Here is an 18,808-nt window from a genome sequence, read left to right as displayed (position 1 = left end):
TAACGTGGCCATAAATATCAAATGGTCAAACCTCCCAAGGAAAAATGTTGTTTCTGTCCAACCCGGTGTGACGAGGGTTACAAAGATACCACATGCAGTATTACCACAAGTCACTCCATGGACAGTTCCATCTGATCATACCAGATGGGCTTAGTCCCCACAAAAAAGGCGATGGATACCATGCAGGAATCTAACAGCGATGGCCATACACCGCCAGCACTGAAGACTCCCCTACTCCACAGAGAACAGTTTAGCCTGCTGCTGCTGGCTGCGCAGGGGTCTCGGAAGCCTCCCGGTGACAGCCCAAGGATAAACAAGTGATTTCATTTACTCCGTAGACCCTGGAAGAATACCATGTCCGCCAAGTCGACACTAATCATTTACTCAGGGGAAGCTACCACCAAGGAGAAAGCAAACAGCACTCAACATTTGGAGGGAAAACATGTGTCCACCGTCTCTGCTCAGCATCAGAAGCGGGCAGGAGAAGGTTTCTGCAGGCTGCGGTAGTAGAAGAGGGACATTCAAGGGATTGCTGAGCCCCGCGCAGGACTGTGGGATGGAGGTGCGGCCAGAAGGTTGGGGTAGCTGGACAGATACAACCTTGTATTAATGAGAATGTCTGAAAGTAAAGGGTCAGCATCAGAAATGTGAGGGTGCTGGGCATTAATAACTGGTGCTTGTCAATAACATGAGGGTGCTGGTCAATAATTAGAGGATGCTGGTCAATAATAAGATGCCGGTCAATAACAAGAGGATGAGAGCCAAGAATCCGAAACTATGGACACAAAGATTGGACAGCTGGAAAGTCAAAACCATGTATCTATGAGACGTTCTGCCACCACGCCGATGGCAGCAGCCAAGAACGTAAGGCAATAATGGAAGAACGCTGGTCAATATTAACAGGATGCCAACCAATCATAAGCAGGTGCCGGTCAATAATGAGAGTCAACAATGCCAATGTGAAGGCACAAAGGTAGGACAGCTGGACAGGCACAGACATGTATTAATGAGAGCACACGACTAATTACAATAACCAACATTTAACCACTGGATTAACCAGCAACCTTGGGTTCTGGAGTAGCGTGCTATTCACCATATAGCGCTTTGCGCATCATCAGTGGTAGGGAGCGCTGTGTAAATACAACTACACCACGAAGGTGCGTGAAAAAAACAAGGGGGTGCCTGCCAATACCTGAATGAGATGAACCAATAGGAGGGTGCTGATCAATAACATGATGGCAGCCATTAAAGGGAGGGGGCTGGCCAGTAGAGTGAGGACACTAGTTAGTAACAAGAGGAAGCTGGTAAATGAGAAGAGAATGGCAGTGTTACCGTCTAAGACAGACACAAGCATGTATTAATGAGGATGTCTGTCAATATCTATGGGGCGTTTGACCAAAACTAAGGGGCGCCTGTCAAACCCAGTATGACAGCAGCCACTAATGTGAGGTGCCAGTTAATAACGAAGGTTGACAAGCTATAACATGAGGGTGTCAATCAATAATAATAATACCATCAAATAACATAATTTGAAAAGATACCCGTCACCAGCGTGAAGGACCAGGTCAATAAAAAATGATGCTAGACGGCAAGTGCCTGAGACTATTATTTTTAACGCAGAACTATTTAAGTGCATCAATTAAATGAAAAACTTAAAAACATTTTTATGTCTATCAATAATGTGACAGGCCTGGTGATACAGTTGAGAGTGGGTGTGGCTTAACATGGTAATGTCCCTTCAAAGCATGGCAATAGGTGCCCATCACAGCAGAGCATCAGTCATTAAAGAGACAGCGCGGGGAGTTAGTAGAGAGCTTCCCTCAGTGACATCAAAGCGTACAGCGATAATGTGATCAAGTCAATAATGTGCCCAGCTTAACTGCCAATAAACTGATGACGCTTGACAGTAACTTGACAATGTCTATCAACCACACAATGTGACCAACAGCAAGAGGCCTCACAAGAGCATGAGGAAATCTGCCAACAGCAGGGCTGTGTACGTACATACCTTCAGGACGGACAGCAACGACAAGTGGTTAATTTGTAATGAGATAAATATATAAATAAGCAGGGGTGTAGTTTGGTCAGTAAGTCTAGGGGTGGGGGGTGTAAGCGTCAGATTTCCCAACAATCCATCATTTTCCAATACATCTCTGATTACTAAAATTTATTGTCACGCAAAGAATAGTGGCATTCCAATACAGAAATCATAAAAACAACTCAAAAAATTTTGACGGGGCGTTTCGGTGGTACTCAAGATGGTTCACGCCACCTTCTTCAGGACAAAGTTTACAAACCATACAAAAATTCTTCTTATTATTCTTCGAGCTGCAATCATAGATTCTCCATGATGGGGCTACTTGATGGTTTCCTGGACATACTCTTAGGAGACTTTATTTCTGTTTCAGTTTGGTCGGATTCTTTATTTACTCCGTTCAGATTACCCACAGTGACCTCTCGCAGGAAGGTACGGAGCTCTCTTTATAAAGAGCCCAACTTCGCGTTTGCTATTCTATTAGATAGTTTCCCACTTCTTTAAATCTTTATTGTCGGGGGATGAATTGCCTTCTTCTTTCACTGGTCCATATGTAATCCAGTTTTAAGCTCCTATGGCTTACGACCATCAAATACAGATAATGTGGGATTTCTGGAAGCAAGCTAAGCGGAGAATAGGGTAAATTAATGGAAAATGATTCATTTCATTCAGGTCAAATGTTTAGAAAGTCTGATTGCTCCTGGGGGGCAACACCTGGGCTGCCCTGATATTCTCAATAATGCAACAATGTACACGAGTGTCTGACAACAGTGAGACAATGTTGGCAAAGACGAGACCAGTTAGCTGAAGCTTCTCACTTACTTGCCAATGTCTGTTAGTAAAGTGACAATATTGCCAACAACATCACGAGGCTGCCAGTGAACCCAGCAATGCCAATACCGTGTCAATACTTGCCACATATCTGACAATTCTGCTAGACCCGTGACAATGCCGCTGTTCCATAATCCGCTACCCCTCGTGTGGCAGTGCCCCCCCTGTTTTGCGCATGCGTACGCATGCGCACATTACGACCGATGACGTGGTACCACGCCCACTATCATTCCGTGTCATCATCATTGCGCATGCTCTATTCGAACATGGCTCGCGTCTCGGGCAGACAGCGCCCGCGGGGTCCTTGTGCCGACCGCTGTACACAGCCCGTCTCCGTACAAGCAGGACCCCCCACCTGCAGGCCGGTATTGCCCCGCATTAAAGCTGCTACATATTTATTTAAAATGTAAACTGTGTACCCGGGAAGCGTGTTAAACAAATTATTATACGAATGATCACAGTGCATGTTGCGATGCTAAGCTGCCTGCATTACAACAACATCAGCGTGCCTCTTCCCAGACCCCTCTCCCTTTCCTGCTGTAATCAAATCTCCATCATAGATGGTGATTAACATGACATTCATTAACATGAATTTAGAACTGTTCCAGCCTCGTACGCCTCGGGCTGCTGGCGGCTCGAGGCTGTGAACAATGTTGACACAAGGACCCCGCGGGCGCTCTCTGCCCTTCTCCACCCCGTGACGTAGGGGGTGCAGCCACACACGGGGATACAGTGAATATCGGAACACCGGCAATAACCTGACAACAAAGTAACATTTTGATATTTTCTAAATATTTAACAATATTGCAAACAATATAACAAATTGTTGCCAATAATGTTCAATAACTTTTGAATAACGTTTCAAAGATTGTTAAATACTCGACGGTATCAGCCAGTACCAACAAAATGTAACTCATGGCGTGGCGATGTCATGGACACGTCAATATTGACTAGTTGCTTGACCATGCCTACTACTAGCGTTGCAACTAGTGCTTCTAACGAGACCAGGACTTCTCTGAAGGCAAGGATATCTGGAAGTAATACACTATCACCAAAACCACAACACAAAGCAAAACAAAAAAATGCAATCTACCAACACCAGCAGACGCAGCAGCAGAGCCTTCAATATTTAGTTACATCCCATTAGAGCCCTCTTTAGTTTATAACTTCCATCAACTATGCCTTTTTTTGCATTTTGCACCCTTTAGAGGTTATTTATAGAGGAAATGTAACAGAAGTTAATCATTGTCTAGGGTTCTTTGTGCATTTCCTCAGGAGCACGCCTCTTTAATTAATCTCTTCAATAGTAAACCAAAATGTATAAGTTTCAGAACTAGTACTGACAACAAAACGACCAAACCATCCTTTAGCTGTCCCTTTGGTTTGCAGCTCCACGAAGAGTCTGCTAAGCGCTCTGTGGCCTTTGCTGCAGGGCATGGATGGAAAGACGTTCCAGGAAGCATGGATCACTGGAGTCCCAAAAGACCAAGCCTGTCTAGGTCAGTGGGGAACGAAACTTAAGGGGGCCCCCTGCAAAGTACAAGGATGCCCCACCCCAGACACGCTCTAGACCCAGGGACCGGTCTCACGTGCACCATGCGGGAGGGGGCCCCCTGGAGCTCGCCACCTCACCATCTACCAACCACGGGGGGCAATTTTATGCCACTGGTCTAGGTTCGTTTTCACTTCATGACTCTTTCATCCACTGCCCTACAGATCCTGCCCCTTCGCCCAACTCCTGAAGGGTCTTGTCCATCTTCGCCATTTGCCTTTGTCCCTGTTTTCCCATCTTTCCCTTCCTCCTTACTTCCTTACCAGCGTCTCTCTCTTGTGCTCAGTTAAAATGTAATGACGAAAAAGAAGTCCTGGTCTCAAAAAATGCGTGCTGGTGCCCACCGCCTGCAAACACCGGCACAAATTAAGCACTGTTTTTATGTGCAAGGTAGTAGCATATTTTAATATATTTACAGTTTATATGAGAAACATGACTGATGCCAGCGAATTAACAGGATTCCTGAATGAGGGCACTATGCAAGTATGCACTGTACAAGTAAGCAGTGCGCTGTGCACCCAGAGATACAGTCTCTCTCCGCCTTACAATAGCTCAAGGCAGGCAGAGAGGTTCCAGCTTAGAATAATAGGCGCTTTATGCCTTGAGCATTGCTGTCTGCGGCTGGCCGGGCACGCGCCATCTTTCTGCTGTACTCGTGACATCCTTCTTTTTATAAGCACTGGTCAGACATTCAACTAAAATAGCTCAGCACAAACAGGCACAGGGTGGTTTAAAAATGGCGAGCTTCAAATATCTGTTTTTATGCAGAAGTATCATTTATACAAGTAGGATTTGAGGAAACAATAGCAGATCTTGTTTTGTAATAAGTACTGATCAATCACAGCTAGGCAGAGATTCCGGTGTGCTATATCCAGGGCCACTTGAATTTATTTATTTATTTATTTATTTATAAAGTTTTATATAGCGCGTTCTGCAGCCACAGCATTTGACGCACAATTATCGGTTTGCCACACAATCAGTCATTCGCTACATAATTTGCAGAGGTCAACAAATAATGTTTCTAACTCAAATGGGTCAAACGTTATTAAAATGCATATAGCACACATGTTGCAACCCAGTCTCTTGGAAAAGGTTAACTGATTCAATAGCATTCAGCTGTTAAACTGGAACATAAGAAGCGTAAACTTTGCTCAGATCAAATGAAGGCGTGTTAAAAAATCAAAATAGGAAAATACGGGCTCAGAATATGGTTTTCATTCCGCATAATTTAGTCCCTGTTGCTTTGTATTTCCAGTGGCTCTGACTATACGCAGTCAGTCCATCTCAGTGTGCCCGCCTCATGCTCAACTCCGACGACGGAATGATGTCAGGTCTTCAGTCTTCGAGAATGTCCTTTCTGTCATATTTGTCCATGGCCCAAAAAGTGAAAAATCACAAACACTCTACAACTGGGAGCTGAACAGACACAAAGACAGATTAAAGGAGCACGTGCTCTTGTCCTGACTGGGGGTTGAGGGCCACAGAAGCAGGGAGGAAGTGACATCCTACAGTCGCCGATGACATCAGCTAGTTGACACACTTAACCCCTCCCCAGCCTACAGTTTGCTGCCGAGAAGCTGGTAAGAAGGCGCGGAGATGAATCGAGATCAAGTGATCCGGGATCTAGAACCAGGGTCACCTGCAGTTCCTGCTGCCCACTCCCTGCCCCCAGGAACAGAAGGAAGGTCGAAGGAGCGCCAGAGAGGTATGAAGGAACAGGGCAGAGCTTGTAACAACCCTACTGGTGTGTAATATGTCAAGTGCACACATTACTGATGAACAATGCAAGCGGGGCACACTAACAGTTATAGGGGTACAGAGCCTTGTAGAAGTAAAGGTACAGGTGCGGATTCATGAGGTAGGGAGCTAATGGGAGAAACCAGAGGTTCTTGCATTTATCTAGGTGCGGAGGGTGCAGGATCACCGCTTGCAGCAACGCGGGAGCCCCTGCTAGCGCACACTTCATTAGCTACAACCTCCAAAGGCTGTGGACTCCATTGAAAACGGACTGGTGCAGCCGGACACTGATGCCCACTAACACTGCCAAGAAGGGCAACTGAGAAGGACCACGGCTCACGTCCCGTGAACCCTAGGAGGGTCTGGGACACCAGTCCAGGTAGACCAAGACAGAGCCAAGACTGGCCCAGACCCCAAAATGACAGCGCTGACCCCAGTCAGAGAATTCCACAAAGATATATCAAGACAGGTCAGAGGATTCAAAAGACGGAGAAAGCAACCTCATGGACTAATTTTATAGAAGGAACAAGGAATGTTTCATTGTGAGTAGCAAGGAAAGTGGTGCAGCGGACTCTGTGAAGCATAAGAAACTGGCAGTCACAGAGGAAAACAGACCGAAGGTCAGCCTGGGAGAAGTGCTACTCGATGGCTCAATGTAACATTCTGGTATACCATATACTGCCCACTTTGGAAGCTGAGAACGAAGACAGGGAAGGCCCGAAGGGTCCCGGAGACCTGAAAGATCCGGAATAGACACAAACAAATAAAAGTTCTGCAAACATTCAAGAAAAGCCCCTTGCGAGAGGAGCACTGCAACGAGAATGGAGCCGACTGACCGAGCTCAGGACCAAATTCAACGCAAACAGGATGAAGTAGGACAGAGCACTTACTAAAGTGCTCTGTCCTACTTCCCCATCCAACTCTGACAACAGGATCACAAGAAAGAAGGCATCGCTCAGGAGATCAACATCGCCCCTGTGGAACCTATGCTCAATGTAGGGCTGGAGACGGAAGAGCGAACGTGCTCATGAGAGATGCCGGGCGATCAAACGCTCAATGCCACCCAGGTGAGCCAAAGCGGGACCTCACTGCTTGGTGTGCCCATAAAGCTGACACAGTAGTTCTCATCACTTTAAATATTTAAGACTCTAGGGCTCCATTACTCTCCATCTAGCTCCCCAAAATCAACCCGCGACCAACGTAAGCATTCAGAGGTGATGCAGTGTGCGGTGCGCCCCTTGTACAAAAGCTCTTATTTTACGGATTTTTTTTTTTTCTGAAACAACAGTGGTCCCGTGCATAAAGCAATTAACAGCCAATGAATATAGACGAAATCAAATCTATATTTTGGAAAGACTTGTCCAGCCGGACAGGGGTCCTTCAAGTTTACTGAATAAACAGAAATTTCAAAAGTAGAACAAGGATACCTTCCACAAAGCCCCTGTGTGGTACACAAGCCTGTGCCCAACACTAGCGGGGTGATTACCGTTGGTGAAAATAGGAAAGGTTTCAAGGCAAAACAAGCGTTTTTCTGCTTACATATACATTGTACAGAAAATACCAATTAGCACCGTTACATCAATCTATACAATCACATCAGTATAGGGTGCATGAGCAAGTCAACGGCGTTTCGGTTCCCCTAAAGGGTCATGGGAACCATCATCAGGACAGACAGTAATATTGCCTTTTTCATTAAACCTCAAATTGCCTAAAAGAAGGAAAAGTACATACTTTAAAAATAAAGAAAGAACACACAAAAGGAAAATAAGTGACTCCTTGTGCGCCGTGCATGACCTTGTATGTCAGGTAGAAAACGCGTTGTAACTACGGGTGGTGAGGTGGTGACTTGATCACATCGGTCTATATTTTAAAAGGATTCCTAGTCATGCGTCTAGATTATCTAACCAGTGCCTAATAGACAGCGGTGAATGCGCATTTTAACGAGCAGGGTGCGCGTGTCAGTAAGGACCGTGCACAGACAGATGCATACTTTTTCCTCATGGAATTTTGTGAAAACTACACTTTTAGCATGACACATGGATGCCAATATATTGTCTGACTTTTCACAAGAAGCCATACATTACATACATAAAGTCACACAAAACAATGATAGGGGAGCAGTTATTCAGAAAACATCTATTTGCAAGACACTTTCTGTCCAATCTGGTCTCCCATGCGAAAAAATGACATCAAATCATGTAGTGTACATTTGAGGCCATTTCGCATTATGCAACATTTGGGAACTATGTAGAGTTTTCTGCTGTATTTCCAACTCTGCCCATGCCAAGAGGTCTTCCGCAGGTCCCTTGCTTCCTTTCTTCCCATCCATATCCCTAGGGCCCCTGCTTTATTCCTGGTTCTGGTAGATAACGGCTTCATGCCATCTACTGCGCTGTCAACTCTTCCTGCGCATGCCCTGATTTTAAATTTATACCTCAAGCACAATTTTTCTTGGAGTAATCTTTGCATTTGCGGAAAACTGTCACTGCCAAAGTTAGGCCAGGCAGACTATCTGTAAAAACATCCATTACCAGTGAATCATGCAGGAAGACTGGTCTGCGCCAACCCAACAAGGACAAAACACATAATAAACACACACACAACCACATCAACTTATGTTTATTCAACACACACTTTGAACATCAACAATGTAAGTGCTGTTTGCAGCTGAAGGTCTTCCCTACGATGGAGACATCCGGTTTGTATGGTTTCGGCGCTTCAAAGACGCACTGACAGAGCAGAAACCGACAAATGTGCAGTTCTGGGCAAGTAGGCGCCCTGAAATGTATTTATGAGATGAAGAGTAAGGCAATTGCGACAATCTGCAGGCAGTTAAAAATTACATTTATAGGCAGATCGCAGGGAAAAGTGAATTTACAGGCAGATCTCCGGGCACGAAGAATTTACCAATAAATTGCTGTTGATAAAAATACCAAATATATATAATGTCTAGAATAGACAAACCTGCCAATGGAAAAGTAAATAATCAACACATTTGTACAGGTTAGGACGAAGGTTTAAGGCAACATTTTGAACCCGAAAACCGAGATCTTCAGCTTTGAAAGGAAAACACATGTCATTATTTCCTGTTGGTGGGGAACAAGGGCCTTGTGCATACATGTTTGCTCAACAGTTGCTAAGCTGCACACTTCAATGCACGCCTTACCAGCAAAGTGCAGTGTTTCTTACACTGTGAAGCCTGGAGAGCTATATATGAGCAGTAAACACTACACAAATGCTACCATGCAATACTAAGTCAATGGGCCGAGGCTTGGAGAATCAAGGTGGTTATTTCACACAGCACCGAGCAGACCTCCCACAGCAAAAGACACCGTACGGATGTCTCTAATACAAAAGATCCCTTTTGATACCGGAAGTTGGCAATTTAAAGGTTAAAGTTCATGTCCAGTCGTGAGACCTCCATTAAAGCCCATGGAATAATAAAGAGTGGTACTCCAAGGGAAGAGACCACTCCCAATGGGTGAGCTTGTGTCTCACTGCAACTCACTCCCACCTCACCTTTCTCAAACAGCAAGTGTTTGCTTACACTCTCCTTCCCTTGAGCATTTTGTTGTTGTACGTTTTTAAAGAACATGCGAGAAATCGGAACATAATCCTTAAAAATAAAACTGAGTATCAGAAGTTCTTTTATTGAGGGGATGGGGCTTTACTGGTGTTGAAAACACCCCCGGAACATTTAATGTTGGACTCAGAGTGGAGATATTTACACTGGCAAAACTAAGATCTGAGATTCGTAGCACAATGTCCCTAAAAACCGGTCGGTCTTTAGGTGTTCTTCGGGAAATTACACTGCGTCGTTTTAGTTAAAAAAAAATCGTTTATTCTGAATTAACTGGCATTTGAGGACTAAACTGATGCAATTCCACAAACATAAATGAACTTGCCAAAATTAAAAACGCATATTTGATGATAAAACAGGTGTGTATTTTAAGAAAATGGTAAGCTGATGTCTAGGGAATGCTTTCACTTCAAAATACACTCATCATGCTCAAATGGGAACAGGTCACACTAATGTTATTTCTGCTCTGCCAGTGGGAAACTGCTGCATTGGCGGTTATTCTGAGAATCATGCGGAGGAACGTTATCATTTATATCAATAGATTTCTTTTTAGCAATGGTCGTCACTTATGCTTCGCACAGGCAGGCGCGGTTCGTCCATTGGGGCGTGGGGGCGTAGCCCCCCCTGCCCGAAGCCGCCAGCAGCTCCCTCGGCGTTTTTGAGTTAAGACTGTGACAATCATGTCAATGAATCAACATGACGTCAGACCGCCCTGCCTGGCAGTCTGGCGTCATGTTGATTGATTGACATGATTGTACAGGCGGCAACACAAGTGCGCATGAGTGGGGACGGAGGGTGAATTTTTACCCGTGCCCACTCATGCGCACTTGTGTTTTTGCGACGTTGCGCATGCCCATTAGGAGCCCTAATGGGCGAGAAGGTACCTGTGCCTGACCCGTCAGGTCCAGAGTGGTTGTTCGGGTGTCAGGGAAATGAGTGTCTCTTGAGGAATGACTGCTATGGAAGTGTGGAGAATACAAAACACGCCTGTAGTCGTTTTTCATGATCCCATCCTGCCCCATCCAAGAAGATTCGCTCATAATTACCATGCTTACACAGTACTCCAGGCTGTGTAAAGCAACATGCTGGTGCTAGACACACCTAAACAATATATACCCAAAATCCCTAGGATGCATGGGAAACAACTAATTAATTTCTAGTGCATACTTGTCAGAAATATTCAAACTGACACTCCTCTTGGTCTCAGCGGAGAAGCCAAAGACAGGGCGGGAACGTTGGTACTATATGTAAAACTATAAAGCGAGACCCAAGACGAGGCTTCCAACAAGAAGCAACAGATTTATTTGTAATATTCACTGCTAAGGACGAGCGCTGCTATGTGTTTATGTGCTTTCTTTTTCTAGTTCCTTCTTGTTATTTTAATTTTTTTTTAGGGTAAATGGATTCCCCTCGTTGGTGTTCACAAGACAGCCTGCCCTGCATCAATGTGGCGGACAGAGGCCACGAGGACTCCGTGGAGGAGGGGGTGGGGGGACACTTCAGACAAACACAAACATGGCGGCTGATTTGTGCCCATTGTCAATGGCGTCCGGAGCATCGTTTACCACTAAGATTGTTGTCATTGCTGCCTGAACGCCTAGCGGGCTACTGTCGGTTCACTCCTTTACCTCTCGCCCTCCTCAAAAGAAAAGAACAATGGCTTTAATTACTCTGTATCGCTTCTCACCAAAAGGATATGAATCAGAGGCCCTACTTAACATTGAGATATGGCTCTGGCGTCCTTAACAGCGACCACCAGCGTGCGGACAATACACAAATCCCGTGCCACCACAGTGCAGGGTATAGGGACTATCACAAAGCACCAGGGACGCGCTACAAAGCTGGCATTGTGCACCCTGAAGAGGTGAGAAAAACAAGGACCCCCTGGGTAGCAGTAATATACAGACTCCTAGGGCAGGGTAATAACCTATGCAAGTAAAAAATCCTAGGCCATCAGTTAAGTAAGTGAACAATTTGTCTAGAACCAGTGGTGAAAAGAACAATTGAATAAGAATGTTATATTAAAATTATATATTTAATCAGCATAAATAAAAATCATATAGAGACTCACTAAAAGTCAAACTATATGATAAGATAAAAATATGATTCATAAAGAAACATCAACAGGTTATATCAACAATAAGTACATAACATATAAATCATACAAGTTACAATTAAAACAGTTCATTCAAAGTTATCATAAACATGAAATGTGCTGAAGAGATATTTATTAAAACTCAACGCGCGTTTCGGCAGAGAAAACGCCTTCCTCAGGAGTCACTGATGATACTCTGATATAATCTGTAGTATTCTTGTCAAAGGTAACGACACGTTTAGATCGTACACGATTATCGTGTAAAGCCGCGAGGTAAGTCTTCAAAAACTTATTATTATATGGCGCCACAGATATCAACGTTCAGAATGTGAACTTATATACTCAGATGGACGTTCTGAATTCATGTGGTCTAAGCTGCGTCAGTAGATAGGGACGTCTGGTTGTGGCCAATATTTCATGGCTTGTATATTAAGATGGGGCTTCTTAGGTTGAAATATATATTCTACTTTGATGAATAGAGACGTCTGATTATACCAGGTATTTCAGGGCTCAAGTAGATGAAATTCTAAAGGGCAGCAAGATGGTGCTGTTCCAGTAAACGAAATGTGGCTAAAGGTACCACGCCGGCCGAGAAGCACCCTGAACACACAAATGTCCACATTTGTGGCTGTCTCAGCATAGTCAATCGGTCAATCAATCAATCAGGGATTTGTAGAGCGCACTACTCACCTGTGAGGGTCTCAAGGCGCTGGGGGAAGGAGGGCGTTCGGGTAGCTTCGATTCATCTGAAGAGCCAGGTCTTGAGGCTCTTCCTGAATGCCTGTAATGTGGGGGGTTTTCTGATGCTGAGGGGGAGTTTGTTCCAGGTCTTGGCTGCGATGTAGGAGAATGGTCTTCCTCCCGTACTAGCCAATATCTGAACGGACATGTAGTCCATTTAAAACTTTTACTTTCTTGAGTCACTTAGTCAGAATGAAGAAGTGCAGGCAACTCCTTGCGGAGTCTTACTGGGAACAAAAGACTCACTGCCTATGGAGGCCTAACTTGGAGGATGAAAAGCTGGCAAATTGGTCCGGATTTTCTCGACAGACAGAAAAGGAAATAATACCTTGGCCTCACTTTCTGTTGCTGAGAAAGAGTTACACCTGTTCAGGTATTTCATACCCCTCCACAGATCACATGTTGTCCTTTTCAGCAGTGTTATCTATCAGAATACAAAAATGCAAAAAACGACATGAGGAATCCATAAAATAGAGACAGCAGGGGCGAGCCTAATGGGCCTCAGAGGACATGTGAACACTTGTGGGCTCGGAGCCTCCATTGTACACTGAGACTCACTCACGGATTCACACACTGGGCTGGTAAAAATACAACAAAGACCTCGGGCGCAAAAGGTGCCTCAGCCCTTCCTAGACCGCTTGAGTGTATGAAATGGGGATACACTGCACGGAAACCCAACAAGTCAAAGCAACCAGTAGACCAGTCTAGGCAAACAGACCGCTGGACCCACCAAGAAGCAAGCCTTCATCATGCTCATCTCATTAACAAGCATTGGCAATACCTATAGGTCTCGCCTTTGGGATGTATTGGCTTTTTCAATGGTCTGTACCCATTTTACATATCTGATGCTATGCAGCATGCCTAAAGGATACAAAAAGAGTGACGCAGCCAGTCACGTCTATTTTGTGGGTGCATGCAACACTTGAAACAAAACAAAAAGAAAAAAAGTAGTACTTAAAAAGTAAGCAGTGGAAGAACACAATTAATGCATTCATGTAACGGGGGAGGGGCAAACGAACAAAGAGCAAGGAAAGTTCACACTATCTCACGTCAAGTCAAGTCAAGTCATAGAATTTATATAGCGCACTACATACCCGGAGGGTTTCAAGGCGCTTGGGAAGGGGAGGAGGCTTACTTGTCAAATATCCACGTTTTAAGTTGCTTTCTGAATGCTAGGTGGTTTTGGGTAAGTCGAAGGTAAGCGGGCAAATGAGAGTGACAATAAAGGCAACCAATGGTCAGTAATGTGCAGATTTTAAAAATGGTGTAAACTAACAAAACGTCTCAACACTACGCAACCGTAAAAAGATACTGGCCCACACAGCAACAAGCACTGGCAAAGTCAGTAGTTCTGACGCTGTCTGCCTTTTATCACTGCCAGAAACCGGTCCCCGGAAGCTTGTTTCCTTTCCAGTATTAGAATTGGCTTGGTAGTTTGGTCTGCCCTGTTCCCATGATGCACTGAGCCAGGGACAGACTAATTTGCATGTATCCAGGTTCTGAGCTGGGATGGTGCAGTGAGCTAAAAAACGGTGATGGATCAAGCCCTGATCTGTAGACTGGGTACGAGTGTTCTGTTTAATTCAGATACTCTGTCCATCACCACCCCCTTTTTTTAATCTGCCTTTTATCACTGGCAATAGTTCTGCTTTGACAGAGGTTTGTTTAACTTAACTATTGTGGAACTGGGCAGCCCTCGCCAATATGAATGAAAAACATTGACTATAAGCAAAAAAGGTTATTAGGACTCACAAAACACACATTGCCATAATGTTCTCTGGCACTGCAAGGAACTACTTTGCTTGTGGAAATGCTCATATGAACAATCCGAACAAGGTCACCAACAGTGCGTTAGCCAATGGTTGAACGGGACTGACCCACTACCCACTCACGGTTTGATGTGGTTGAGTACCAATGAACAGGGCTGGCCAAAAGTCCCAATAATTGAATTTCACATGTAATTTTAGTAAAATCAAAAGGTCTTTGCCAACACCAGGACTAATTGAAGACCATCAGGCCCATCAATGTAAGGGCTGATAAAAAAAAAACACTGCATCATTATAGGCAACTTACAGCAGGTCAAAGCGGTCCAAAGAGCCACTAGGCACACCAAGTCCAGCAAACACAATTGGTTCATCTAGTGCAAATGGCCACCATGCTGAATTGTAGGCCAAGGCCCTCCAGTGAGTTGAAGGCTTGCTGCTGAAACATCGGGTGAGCTGCAAACCACAAGTTCGAACCCCAGCAAGGCTGGCTCAGACGGTCATCCTTCCGAGGTAAGTAAATTGATTACTCTTAACTTGTATATTAGCAAGTGCTACCCAATCTTAGATGTGTGGCGTGAAGCGATGTATATGAGGTAAACTCCTCGTCGCCTGTGTAGAGTGCGTGTATTGTGAGAGGCACACCAGAAGCTCCGTAAAATCCGGAGTGTATGATGCACCATTATTTCACAATTACAGACATTAGAAATACACCTGCGTGTGTGCACTGTGTCTCTTCACTGTTTGTGTACCAAAAAAACTGCACAACAGAAAAAAAAGGCTCTCTGAAGACCCGCCTAACAGAACACACTCCCTGTGTACTTCTCCCTCACACACAGCTGTACTTCCGGTTTCCGAAGCGAGATATGACGTGTTCTTGTTTGTTCCAAACATCAGCGCCGTCTCAAAACAAGTAACAGTTTGATTACCCCACGAATCACACATGCCCCTCGCACGTTTCCCTGGGAACCCCTAGGAAATATGGGTAATGTCATACCAAACAGAGGCTCCTAAAAGGCGCTGACACAAAACATGTGGCTGCGGGCCTTGTCCCTCGTGGGCGTCTCTGGTGCAGCTGCTTTACTGTTTCAGCTTAGGGACTCCGTGAAGGATCAAGAAGGAAACCATTTTGCAATTACTAGTGGGGGATGGGCGAGTCAAGGTCAGAATGAAAGGCACTCCTGTCTTGTGCTTAAAACCTCTTTCATGCCCCACCCGACACCACCTGCCTCTTTATCTCACCCTCGCATGTTCTTCTTTTTCATCCCTGCCTCCTCTCTGTCTGTGTTTGTGTATCTTCATGCTCCTCCCTTTTCTGCCTCTCTGGCTTGCAAAGTTGGATGCAGAGAAATAAGTCCCAGTCCCCAAAAACATAATGTTGGTGTCCAAACCTAGCACACATTAAGTACATTTTAATTACCTCGGGTGAGCAGGTCCCTGGGGATTTAAGATTCTTTTGGGCCGCTCAAGGGCCCTCAGTGCTGAAGAGAAGGCAGCACCAGTCACGCTCCACCGAACATGTATCTGGCTGGCCTGAACCTTCCTTGTTTGTTGCTATCGAAATATTACCCGCTTCAGGTGTCCCTCACAGCCCCCCCCCCCCCCCCCTCGCCAGCTCCCAGGAGACGTCACGCATAACCAAACAACATACACCAGAATCATGGAAATCACGGGCCCCTATGATAGGGCGCAAAAAAACGCAAAATGCATAGCAAAGGGAGAAGGAGCTATGGATATGCTGAGACATTAGAGTAACTGTGATCCTTTCCTAAAAACCCTTACAAGGCGTGGGTATACTGAAGTCCTAGGCAGCGCATGCGCTATCTTCGAGACATGTTGTGTCTAGAACATGGGCTTGAAGCACCTCCCATCTTTTCTACTGGCTCCTGTTAATGCCCTTTGTAAATAGCTGCTTCTGATTGGTGAATATGGTTAATTTGTACTGCCTTTTATTGTTTCAGACCCTCCCAACAGACTGCCCCAGTTAGATGGGTTCTTCCTTTTTTTGAATTTATGTTCGTTTGTGGCACTATATTCTTTTTTGTTTAATTCTAGATCTCACTCCTGCCTGGGCAGCAGAGAGCATGCATAGGAGGCTGCGAGAGAGAGCAGGCAGCTTTGCCGGCAAACACCGCGTAATCCAATGAGTGAATCTGATATCACTTTTGCAGTTCTCATCCGGCCGTTGTTGTTACGTGTTCTTTTTTGTGTTCAGGAACTTTTTTTTGTAAAGCTCAACACATGTTTTTATCGATGTGGTTACTGGCATGGCGGTAGCATGCTGGCCTCCTCAAAAGACATGATAACTTTGATCAACAGGGCGCCCGCCACACTTAATCTTATACCAAGGTGGGCACATGTTTTTTTGCATTAGCCCATCTCTTGCCAGCGCAGGAGCGGGTTTGTGCTCTTCACCCTTCTAGCAGCGTCTCTTCCTGGATCCCAGCAGCCTCACGGCACACTGCAGTTCCCTTGACCACTTGCGGCCTGTAGGAGGTGGGACAGAACTGAGCTCTGCAACTGTCTCACCCTCTCAATCTTTCTTGAGCCCCATTTCCACAACGGGTCCCACTTCCCTCTCTGTTTGTGTTTCTTCTTTTTTGCCCAACCTGTCCCTGTACATGAGCTGGGTCCATCTAGGATCTCACTACTATTGTGGCATGCACACCACGCGCTGGGTAAAAGTGAACTTTGGTGCAGTGTTAGCTGAACAACATCATCTCCACCTCTACCTGTGTGCCCCTACCCCCGACCCCACCCCTGCTGTCTCAATAGCTGGGTCGTCCCAGGGTCTCACTGCTATTGGCTTTGCACGTAACACACTGGGTAAAAGTGAACTTTGGTGCTGTGTTACCTGCACAACACCACCTCCATCTCTCCCTGCAGCCTACATGTTCAGACACCCTGTGGCCGCCAACCCCATATTTACTTTTATGTCCCCTGATTACTTAATTAAATCCTAACAGATTTGTGTTTTTACCCCCATTACAACAAATTATAACGAACATCTGGCTACAATGTGATTACAGCCCATTATAAAGAGAGAGCCCTGGGTGGGTGATTTTGTGACATGGAGTTTCTCATTATTATTAATTTTGAAAAAGGTGATGAACAGAGTTTCTGAATGATGCAGAATACTCCTACCCCGGTAGCTTGTCTCCTTTCTGGTGAAGAATTGGCTTGGTAGTTTGGTCTGCCCTGTTCCCATCATGCACTGGGACAGGAACAGACTAATTTGCATGTAGCCAGGTTCTGAGCTGGGATGGTGCAGTGAGCTAAAAAACGGTGATGGATCAAGCCCTGATCTCTTGACTGGGTAGGAGTGTTCTGCATCATTCAGAAACTCTGTCCATCACCTTTTCCAAAATTGATTTTATCCACACTAAGTGTGGGAGGGTATACTCAGACGTGAGTCCCTAGCTCATTGCACCATCAGGATTCAAGCAAGCCGGGCCGATGACGGCTGAAATGCCAGAAACCGGTCCCCGGTAGCTTGTCTCCTTTCTGGTGAAGAATTGGCTTGGTAGTTTGTTCTGCCCTGTTCCCATCATGCACTGGGACAGGAACAGACTAATTTGCACGTAGCCAGGTTCTGAGCTGGGATGGTGCAGTGAGCTAAAAAACGGTGATGGATCAAGCCCTGATCTCTTGACTGGGTAGGAGTATTCTGCATCATTCAGAAACTCTGTCCATCACCTTTTCCAAAATTGTTTCTCATTATTATATCATAAAGTCATCTGGGGCAGTGGGACCGGCTGACTCACTCCATCGCTGCCTGATGAAGAGCGTCCAGACGCCCAGTGCATAGGAACAGCTGCCTCTGTTTGCTTTCACTACACCCTGACACCTTCTAGCTCTCTCTCCCCCCCCCCCCACTCCCTCTCTGCCCCTTTCGCCGTTATCACATCCCCTCGACTCCAAAAGGAGGGTGGAGCGCTTACATAGACATAAAAGGCATATAATATTTATAGTTTAATATTTACTAAGTTGCTAACAATGCAGTATGCATACAATATTCAGGTAAGTGCTCGCCCGTGTGTGCTTCCCCTATTATCTTGTGCACTGGTGTAATTGCAGTGCTGCAGGGCCACTTTACATGTGCACAAATTCAGTTTTTCCTCTTTCTTTCAAAGCACCACTCGTACCACCCCTGCTTTCCACTCTTTCCGCACCATCCTCTTTCCTTCCTATTTCCTTAGATAGGTCAAATGATCACTCCACTGCAAACAAAAAAAAATTACAAAACACATTGTCATTCGCAACACCAATAGCTCTAACCTTTACTAATGCGAGACCGATTGCATTGCAGATGCTTGTCTTATTCTGTCATCGGCAGAAGGCAGAATAACCCCACTGAGCTGGCTCTAGCTGAGGTGAAAATTTTTGCTCTGCCCCCCTTCTCAGCCCTCCTCCGCGAAATGTAAATTGTTTAAATGTCTTTTGTGCTTTTTAAACAAAGCTAAGAATTTCTGGT

General features: G+C 45.3%; 1 protein-coding gene across 5 annotated transcripts in view; it reads right to left on the bottom strand.

Moving 5' to 3' along the window:
* Positions 1-18,808, bottom strand: part of ARHGEF2 (Rho/Rac guanine nucleotide exchange factor 2) — an 886,148-nt gene that overhangs the window by 207,876 nt on the left and 659,464 nt on the right. The gene's annotated exons all lie outside the window — the stretch shown is intronic.

The sequence above is a fragment of the Lissotriton vulgaris genome, chromosome 12 (assembly GCF_964263255.1).
Source record: "Lissotriton vulgaris chromosome 12, aLisVul1.2, whole genome shotgun sequence".
Lineage (NCBI taxonomy): Eukaryota > Metazoa > Chordata > Amphibia > Caudata > Salamandridae > Lissotriton > Lissotriton vulgaris.
This window is presented reverse-complemented; position numbering and strand designations above follow the sequence as displayed.